The 9576-nt window shown below is 43.4% G+C and overlaps 1 pseudogene across 2 annotated transcripts; it reads right to left on the bottom strand.

The window, feature by feature from the left end:
* Positions 1-2548: 2548 nt before the first annotated feature.
* On the bottom strand, positions 2549-5108 carry LOC147886398 (F-box/LRR-repeat protein At1g67190 pseudogene; annotated as a pseudogene). 2 transcript variants are annotated; one of them, XR_015543361.1, is made up of 2 exons: positions 4751-5108; positions 2549-3995 (listed from the first exon to the last, which is right to left on the bottom strand). The product of XR_015543361.1 is annotated as an F-box/LRR-repeat protein At1g67190 pseudogene, transcript variant X1 (transcript). The 2 variants fall into 2 exon arrangements; XR_015543362.1 differs by having other exon boundaries at positions 2549-4005; positions 4755-5108.
* Positions 5109-9576: the final 4468 nt, after the last annotated feature.

Below are 9576 nucleotides of genomic sequence, written 5' to 3'. Positions count from 1 at the left end.
AATAACATAAAATGTGGTTTCACCTTTTTTTGGAACTATGATAAAGTTTCTTTAGTCCTTTAGTCCTTGCCTTCAAGTATTCTATGTTATTCCTTGTTTTTTACGTTTTTCGCAAAGTACATTGTAAGAATCTCATAACATTAGATTAATCGTGTAGATTTTGTGGCACAACTAATTTGCATGGAATGTCTTTTCAATAACCAAAGTAAATTATAAAAAATTCATGACAATTATGGCTGTCTTTTTCAAACTACCAAAGTACTTTGGTAGGAAAATTTAAAACATTAGTAAATTTTGTTTTGTATTGAATGCATTTTAGTTTTCTCTAAAATTTTAAAACAGTCAAAAATTAAAGAAATGCATGCTTTTAATGGATCTTGTACCAATCAATGCTAAACGGGATGCAATGAAACACCGAGTTCAATACAACCAACAAACTCTATGTAGCATGTTCAACATGCTGAATTATCAGACATAGATCTACAACAAGATGCAATAGTAATGTTAAAGGAATTCCCAACTTCAATGAAGCAGTGAAGTGCATTGACAGTCTCAATGAAGGCAAAGCAATTATCGACAGATTTAGCTGTGGCAAATGTTAGCAGCAGCTGTATAGCCCAGAAGCTGGGAAGTCTGCGCATCTTGGGGAGTCAGTACTCACTCAAGTGACAGCTGAATTGAGAAGGAAACTTCTTAAACTCAGTTCATCCAGTGCTTTGGATTATGCACAGGATTGGGAATATTAATTACCAGAAGTATAAATTCTTCCGTCCTCTGCCTGGATTTGGCGGAAGTAATACCTGTAATTCTTACAAAACAAAGGGTTAAGTAAATAACATTACGTCTAGCTAGACATTATTACGGATACACTTTCCTATTGTATAAGCAAGGGAAGAAGTGCACTCCTGAGTGAGGACCAGTTCGGTGTGGCAAAGAGGTGACTCTAGTAAGAGTTACCAATGGGCCTTTGACATTAATAACGGGTATAAGGTTCAAGATCTGACTAGAATTAGTGATGCTGATCACAGTACTAAGAGCTAATGAAGTTCTGGCTGAGAACGTCAGCTAGTAACTTACTAAATGATTTTGGTAAGTGAGTCACATTTAAGTTTCTATTAAAGAAAGTCATATTAGTGTTGTACCTGGTTTCATTATCTGCCAATTCCACTAAGTCTCCTCTTGTACCTGCAGGTATACAGTTTTGGGCATCTCGTTACATCACTCTATTTCATAATCTTACTCTCATTCATTGGCTTCCATTCACTGGCAATCTCGTTACATCACTCTCTTCCATAATCTCACTCACATTCATTGGCTTGTAGTTGCAGTAAATCCTTAACCTAAAACGCTAGAAATTGGAGCAGTCGACCACTTCTGCATGAAGGCTGCCACATGGATGCACAGGAGGTACAGCCAGGTACCTGACTGCCATGTGGCAGGTTGCGACTTGTCAGAACCCCATTAGCAGCAGTCGGGTTACACATGGCAGGGTTGGGACTCCGTGCATCCTGCAGACCACAGACTGGGTTGGCCCTCCTCCAGCCCTATTCCGATATAAAGGGACGATTCCCCCTTCAATGCACTATCTCCCAGAGCAGCAGAAGTCCCAGCAGCAACAGCAAACAGCCCAGTAGCAGTAGATGCAGCATCTCCAGCAGCTCCAGTCCATGCAGCAGAGTCCCGCAGCTGTCTTAGGAGCCCACGCAGCTCTATCAGTAGCAGTTGCAGCAGGCCCCACAGCCTCTACAAGAACCCATGGGAACAGTTCTCCCATAGCCTCTACAGCATAGCTTCAGTCATAGCCTCAGCCATGGACAGTCTCTTGGCCTTAGGATAAGGGACCAGACATGCCATCTTGAAAGACGAAAACGAACAGTTGTACAGAGGGAGATAACTAGTAATTGCCAGACCCCAACAGAAAGGATGATGTCCACGAGCTCTCTCTCTCTCTCTCCCTCTCTCTCTCCAGTCAGCATTCCTCACTCAGTAATTAGGACAGGCACAGTTAGTGAGGGAGTAATCCAGGCCCCTTGCCCATTACAATATGCTCTAACAGATGCACCCACTAGGGATTCCATACTTTATTCAGGTAATGTAGCATTCGATCACAACTTTGTAAACAGGGCAGATTCAATCATGTTTAAGGAATGTGCTCATCAAAAACTAGTCTGCATTCTCTTTACTCAAGCCATGACTACTTGTACCAGCAAGAATATGCATCCTAGACTTTAGTATTTCCCACACAAAGGACAAGCGAGAAAAAGGTATCTGAGGCTGTATATCACACCAGCTTGGGCAAACTTACATGAAAATGTGCCTCGGCTTAGTTGCGAGTTATGTAGAGAATGCCCGTCTGCTGTCTTAAGAGTCATTACAGTGCAAAATACAGTGATAACATGCTAATACCCCAGACAAGGCAACCATTAATGCAATCGTCCTCCCAGAGCTAGAACACCCACTTTTTCCCCTAAATTTTGAAAAACATTTAGAAATATAACCCTAACAAGCATAGCCTTTGCTGCAGAAAAAACAACCCATTAGGCAAGGGGAACCGTGAGTCTCAATCAGGAGCCATGCTTCCTAGCTTCTGTACACAGACTAATAAAAACCATACATTGAATTTATTGTCAGGAAGTCAAGAAAACTCAAATTTCACATCAACCTGTGGGTAGTTACGCATGAGATTAACCATTAGGGAAGTGAATCTACCAATTGACTGATAATCCTCACGCAATTTGGCCTCAGAAACGGCACCATAAATTGCTAGCTGTTTTAGATTTGGGCATCGTTCCAAAAACCCAGCAATCCACTGTGCGAATAAATCATGGATTTTGGAAGCCCCAAGCTGCAGTACCACCACCTTCTCCAAGAGTGAGGAGCCTCGCAATGCATGCTGATAAAGCCCATTCCCTGAATCATAATTCAGGGCCAGCCAACTCAAGCTAGGAAACGAGAGAGCAATCGTTTCCAAATCCATCATCTCCTCTTCCGCATCGGAAGGTAGACCCCACAAGCGCAGCCTTCTGAGTTTACTGGCCCTTGAGATCATTTGATAGAATCTAGGCCACATGATTGTGAAATCACTTACATTTACTTCTTCTAAGAGATCAGTCGATTCTCCTATCTCAAGTTGTATGATGCTAACATCCTCAATCCTTAAACAACGCAAACTCCCTTTGCTCACAAGCTCAAATTGCTCAAAGGTGGAGTCTCTTAATATGAGGCTTTCCAGCCTATCGGCTTCCAATAAAATACTATCAACACTGAGTCCTTCAATCTTCAAGGTCTTCAAAGAAGCACTGGTGAGCTCAATTGTCGATGAAGCATCAGAGAACGTAATGTCAATGTTGACCAAAGACAAAATCTCAAGCTTTGGACAAACAGAAAGAAGCAAATTAAGAACTAAAGCAGATACCCCAGCCCGGTTGTTAAGAGTAAGAGAGACAAGACGAGGGAACTTATGAATGGTTGGATCAACTGTAGGTATATATGCAAAACCCCAAACCAACGTCTCCAGCTTCTGTCCACCACATTTCTCCAGAATGTTCAGCTTAGGCTTGGTATGGTTCATGAATGTTAGGGATCTAAGTGTGTCTCTTGTGTGTATGAGCCATGCAATTACTAGAGCTGCAGAGAATTCATTGGCAGAAGCCATGCAGATTGACAACTCATGTAGATGTTTTGTATGCATTACCATTTCTGTGATGATAACCTCACACTGACTCACAGTAAGGTCCCTGTATGCCGGCCAGTCTGAACAATCAAAAATCAGCTTATGCAAGTGATGTTTTGCAGCCTCTTGCCATTTCTTGCAAGTTGCAGAAGCAATGACAACATCCCGAGCAGAAGCCACATGAGAAATTATATTGCCGATCACTTCTACAGGGAGCGATTCCATTGATTGAGCTCGGGGTGAAAATCTGAGAAGAGGACAAACAACCGCGCTGCTTCTCATCAAAACTTCTTGCGCAAAATCACCTGGTACAATCAATTTCCTGAAGATACCTTCAAAAGCACAAGCAAAATGTTATATATTATCTAAACACCATGCATACCAAGCTAATCATAAATCCTTATAACCGCCAAGACCAAGAAAAATGCAAATGCTCACTGCATGCCTATCATAAAGAAAACTCGGTAAGCTTTAATAAGCGCAAGCCAGCCTAAGCAATCCAACCAAGACGTTCGAAGTCTGGACACTAGATTTTAACACTCATAGGATGATTATTGAGCGCAATTATACATTTCTCATTATCCTTTGGCAAAGTATATTGCTTACGCATTGTCAATTTCAAAGGCACATAAAAAAAGTTGTCTTGGACAAACGTTTAACGAGGGTTTCATGATACCCGCCCATTCCTGCAATGAGAAGGTACTAGAGACTTGAATGGGAGAGTTGTGGGACGACATCGTTCTCCCCTCTATAGAGGTGCTGAGCTTCAATCTTCTAGGGTCTTCAGCCTAGTACTTCCCGCCTGCCCTTCGTTGCCCCTCTGAGGGTCTATCCAGATAGATCCTCGGGTCTCCTCCTCTCCTAAATGATTCAACGTGTGCTAGGCTCACCTTGCAATCTCGTTTGTCTGCCTTCTATTTTGGAAAACCTGTATTCGGCTTCAAAGGCCTATGCGCGTTTTCCTTCTAAAAGCCCCTAACTGAATATTATTGGTTCACGGAAGATTCTTACGTTTTGGTAGAGACGACCACAATCAGCGCAAAACGAACCGAGGATTCACAATAGCAAAGACTGTACTTACCGAGTGAACTCGGAATTGAGTAAAATCTACGCTGGAATCGCGCAGGCAGCGATTTCGAAATGAAGCCAATACAGATCTGATGAAAGCAGAGCTTCGAGGGGGGCACAACGGATGAAGGTGGCGATGGAGAGGAGAAGTGGGAGATCCATGCTTCATTCGTATTTAAAGCTTTGGTCAAGGAGCTGTGAAAGAAAGGCTACTGCAGGCACAGAATGCAAGGGCTGCAGTTGTGAAATGAAAGCCTTTATTAGACTAGACAAAGCAAAGAAGACTTAAGAGGGATGTCCATGTGGTAGAAAAGGGAGTGAAGTGGAAAGAGAAAACATAGGTGGGGACCGATGGAGATGCTTGTTGCAACCCACCACCACTCGCGCCGTTGCGCGCTCCCCCACTTGAGCTCACTACCGGCTTCTCTTTGATGCGTCTCCCCACGTCAGCATCTTTCTTTGCTTCCTATGTAGATATCTTTCCTTCTACCAAAGTTGAAACCCAGCCTCTTGATAGTCTCAGATTGAAGAATAAAGCGTTGGGCGAAAGGAAAAAGGAAGGGAAATGTGGGGAGACTCGAGGAGGGATGAGAACACGTGGGGAGAGATGGGGACTGCCACCACTGTTTGGTCTTGTCTGATGCCTGCCTGTCAAGGTAGGTCACAGGCAGATGAAGAATGAGGATGCATTCAGACCACCCGCCCACCCGCCCATGGAGGAGGAAATAGAACTGGAGAATGGCTGCCAGGTGTGGTGGTTCACACCACCCAACGCTCATCAAGCTGCTAATTTATGTTGATGCTTGCAAGAAAGTGGCCCTGAAGACGATTAGGCGTTCCCCCACTTAAGCTCGTTGCCCACATCTATGCCTATTAGCGTTGGCCATGGGTTGATGAAAGATAGGGTTGGTTACACAACTAGTCGTGGATGCGATGAATGACCAATCAAACAAATAGAACACCTATGTAGGGCGGCGCTTGCAAACACACCTAATCGCAGACATAGGCCTTTTAGGAGGAGCATTGAATGCTTTCCTCACCGTATTCTCCACGGAATGTGGGCAGAGGACCTTCCCTACCCACTTCCCATCCGCACACAGTCAACTAATAAAATGGAGCAGTTTCTACTAACAGCTTGCAATGGTTGATTGCTTAGGGGTACCAGTCTCGCACATGGACATGGTGGTGTGTAAACATCACTAGACACTTTCTTTGTTTCTCTTCCTGCCTCCCTCACCCACAAACTAGGTGTGGCTTGGATGGGGGATAGCGATGTGTAACCATTTTAAGTGCGGGGAGGAAGAAAAGGCGGCGAGACTAGAGGAGGGGATGTGAAAAGGTGGGGGACGGATGGGGGTGCTTGTAAGAATGTGGCTCCTCCACTCGCCCACCTAAGGTCATTGTTTGCGTTCGATTTTCTTCGATGTCTATCAGTGTCGGCCGCGTGTGGATGAAGGGTAACTGCGGGGAAGGAAAAGGTGGGAACCTGAAGGAAGAATGGGGACGTTTGCCTGGTAAGGTGGAGAGGCAAAGGAGTGCCAACAAGAAAATCTCCAAATTGTTGAGTAGTGGCCGGAGCTCGCTCCGCGCACCCTGAGCTAGTTGCTCGCATTTGATTTCCTCAGGATGCCTTTCAGTGTAGGACACAGGCAGATGTGGGAGCAGAGATGGTAGCGCAAGAAGAAAGATGTTGGAGAGAAGAAGCATGGTGGAGAGGGAGGGAAGAAGGGGGCGCAAAGAGGGCCTACAGATATAGGGGGAAGGAAGATAAAGTTGGGGAGATTGGAGAAGGGATGTGGATGCTTACAAGAAAGTGGCTCCTCAGGTGGTTATGGGTGTTACTAAGCTAGTTGCCTATGTTCAAATCCCTCAAGATGCTTGTCAACGTAGGCCACAAGGTGGATGTGGGAGCAAAGATGGTAGCATGCGAAGCAAAAGAAGCTTGGTGGAGAGGGAGGTAAGAAGGGAGGCAAAGGGTGCCTACGGCAGGGTAAAGTGTGGGGAGAAAGATAAAGGTGGGGAGATTGGAGGACGGATTGGGATGCTTGCAAGAAAGTGGTTCCTCGTGCAGTTGGGCGTCGCTTGTCTGCTTTCGATTCCCTCTTATGCCTGTCAGTGTAGGCCAATGAGCGAATGAAGGGTAAAGTGTAGAGAGGAAGATCAAGGTTATGGGGATGCTTGCAAGAAAGTGGCTCCTCAAGCAGTTGGGCATTATTCGCCCACCTAAGTTGGCTGCCCTGTTCAATTCCCTCTTATGCCCGTCAATGTAGGGCACAGGCGGATGTGTCCCTGGTAGATGGTAATGTGTGCCATAATAATTTGGATAATCTAAAGATAAGAGTTGTGAGTCCATTAGCCATGGCGAGCTTCAAGCCACCAATTCGTGCGCGCGCATGTCCACACATACACAGTTTATAATAGTCTTTGAAAGACCAAAGCATCTATGAGACTGAAAAAATAAAATACAATGAGTTGAATGGGTGGAGCATGTGTGTGTGTGTGTGTGTGTGCGTGTGTGAGAGAGAGAGAGAGAGAGAGAGAGAGAGAGAGATGAGAGAGAATCTACACATGGAATACAACTTTCTGCTACAAAGACAGAGAAAGTGTCTGTGTGCGTGTGTGTGTGTGTGTGTGTGTGTGTGTGTAGATTTAATAGTCCCATCAATAAATGAACCATGCAATTAATTCAATCATTTGGATAAAAAAGGGGAGATATGAGAGGGATATGAGACAAGGACAAAAGTACTTGACACAACTAAATTGAATACTGTAACAAATTGAGAGTTTTTCTTAATATAGAGTTTGCAAAAAATATCTTTCTTAATATTGAGCTTTTCTGAATATAGAGTGTGCAAAAAATGTTTTTCTTAATATAGAGTTTGCAAAAATATTTTTCTTAATATTTTACTGTTACAAATTGAAATTTTTCTTAATATTGAGTGTGCAAAAAACACCACAAGATTGGTAAAGAAGTGTCAAATCCATTAGGTAGTCCAAGTTCCAAGGTCAGGGTCCACTTACATACCACCATCAAAACTAAACTAGGTGTTAGAACATCATAGTTTCATGTGTAGACATGTAATGCCTATTTTTACCAGCTTGTTATTATCAATTTACCTAAGAATTAGACACCCCTCTACACTCCAAAAACATGCAAATATTAATTCAAAATATTTTAAAAACTAGGGGGGTATTCCACACCCATGAATGAGCAAAAATGGTTGGGGGGTAGTCCACACCCAATGACCTAAACCTTTTATGAGAAGAAATGCAAAAAAGGGGTTAGAGTCCACACCCTTGCACTTTAGGTGATGGAATCAATCAAGCAAGCAAGGGGGGGCTATTCCACACCCTTGAATAAGGATCAATTCGATATATGCTAAAAGTTGAAAATTTTAAACGACTCTAACACAATCCCATGAAAGGAAAAGGTACCTAATATTAAAAGGCAAATGATTAAAAGGCTTTAAAGGCAAAGAGCCAAGAGAACGGGGAATGAGTAAATTAAGAGAAAGGCCAACTCCTTATACTCTTCAAGATAGACTTAAAAGAATCGAATTTGGTTTGTCACCAATCATGAAGATGGTAAAGGTGGGACAGCTCTAGGGATTCTTTCTCATTTTGGGGGTTGCATCCTTCATGACCAATTGGACATACAGGATAGACAGGTCTCATTAATGTGTCTTATGAAAGGTAGTGCTTCACTGTTACATCTATCTATGCCCCAAACAATTATAGGGACAAAAAGATCACCTGGGATTCACTAGATGCAATTGGTGAAAGAGGATTGTCCTAGGTGATTTTAACACGGTTGAATCCAGCAAGGACAGATGGATGGAAAAAGGTTCAGAAAGAGATGCCTAGGAGAATGTCAAGGAGCAACTACAGTTGGTTGACACAGGTAAAGAGGGCATTTTCACTTTCTGCAACAATCAAATAGGTCTCAATAGAAGAGAGGCCAGGCTAGATAGAATGTATCTTTCCCAAGACCTATTGAGGGAGGTCTCTTCTTTGACTGATCGAAGTCACCCTACTCTCTCCCTCTCTGACCATAAACTTGTCACACTCCAATGTGACTTTGGAATGGGGACGCCTTCCATCTCTTGGTTTAAGGTTGATTCAAAACTCTTTGGTCTTAGGAGTTTACAGGAAAATATTTGCCATATCTAGGAGGACTGTTTCACAAAATAAAGACCCGTTGAGGTTTCCTGGCTAGAGGTGGTGAAGAGGGCCCCAAAAGACCTGCTGAGGTTTCCTGGCTAGAGGCAGTGAAGAGGACCCAAAAATTTTACATGCAGGAAAGAAAGGATAGGGCCAAGATCAGAGAGCATGATGAATGGACAAAATCAAAGAGACCATCAATTCATTGGAGAGGTTGGCCAAGGTAGGGGACTCTAGAGCTCAAGAAGAGCCGTTACAAGCTAGGTGGGACATGAGATTGCAAGAGCAATTAAAGCTTAATGAGTCTAAAACATACCTGAGGGAATTGTGGGCAGGTAAATTGATCGCCCAACCAACTTGAAGCTAATCAAAAGATAGAGGGCTCAAGAAGAAATTCCTCTTTTGAAGAAAGGTGACAACTCTTTAGCAACTGATACATTAGAAAACATCAGCTAATCCATCATCACTTCCAGAAGTTGCTATCAAATGCTATTCCTCCTAATGAGATGATCATTCAAGCTAGGCTGCTATGCAAGGAGGCTAAGAAGAGGATTGCTAGAAAGTTTGAGATACCTTGAAAACTCCCTCACTCTTAAAGAGCTCAAGCATGCAGTGGACGCTATGGCTAATGGTAAAATGCTAGGTGAAGATGGCCTTCCTGTAGAGTTCTACAA

This window comes from Dipteris shenzhenensis, chromosome 24 (assembly GCF_047967505.1).
Source record: "Dipteris shenzhenensis isolate YYH24624 ecotype China chromosome 24, Dip_SZ_1.0, whole genome shotgun sequence".
NCBI lineage: Eukaryota > Viridiplantae > Streptophyta > Polypodiopsida > Gleicheniales > Dipteridaceae > Dipteris > Dipteris shenzhenensis.
The sequence above is the reverse complement of the archived record's forward strand: the minus strand, read 5'-3'. Positions and strand labels throughout refer to the sequence as shown.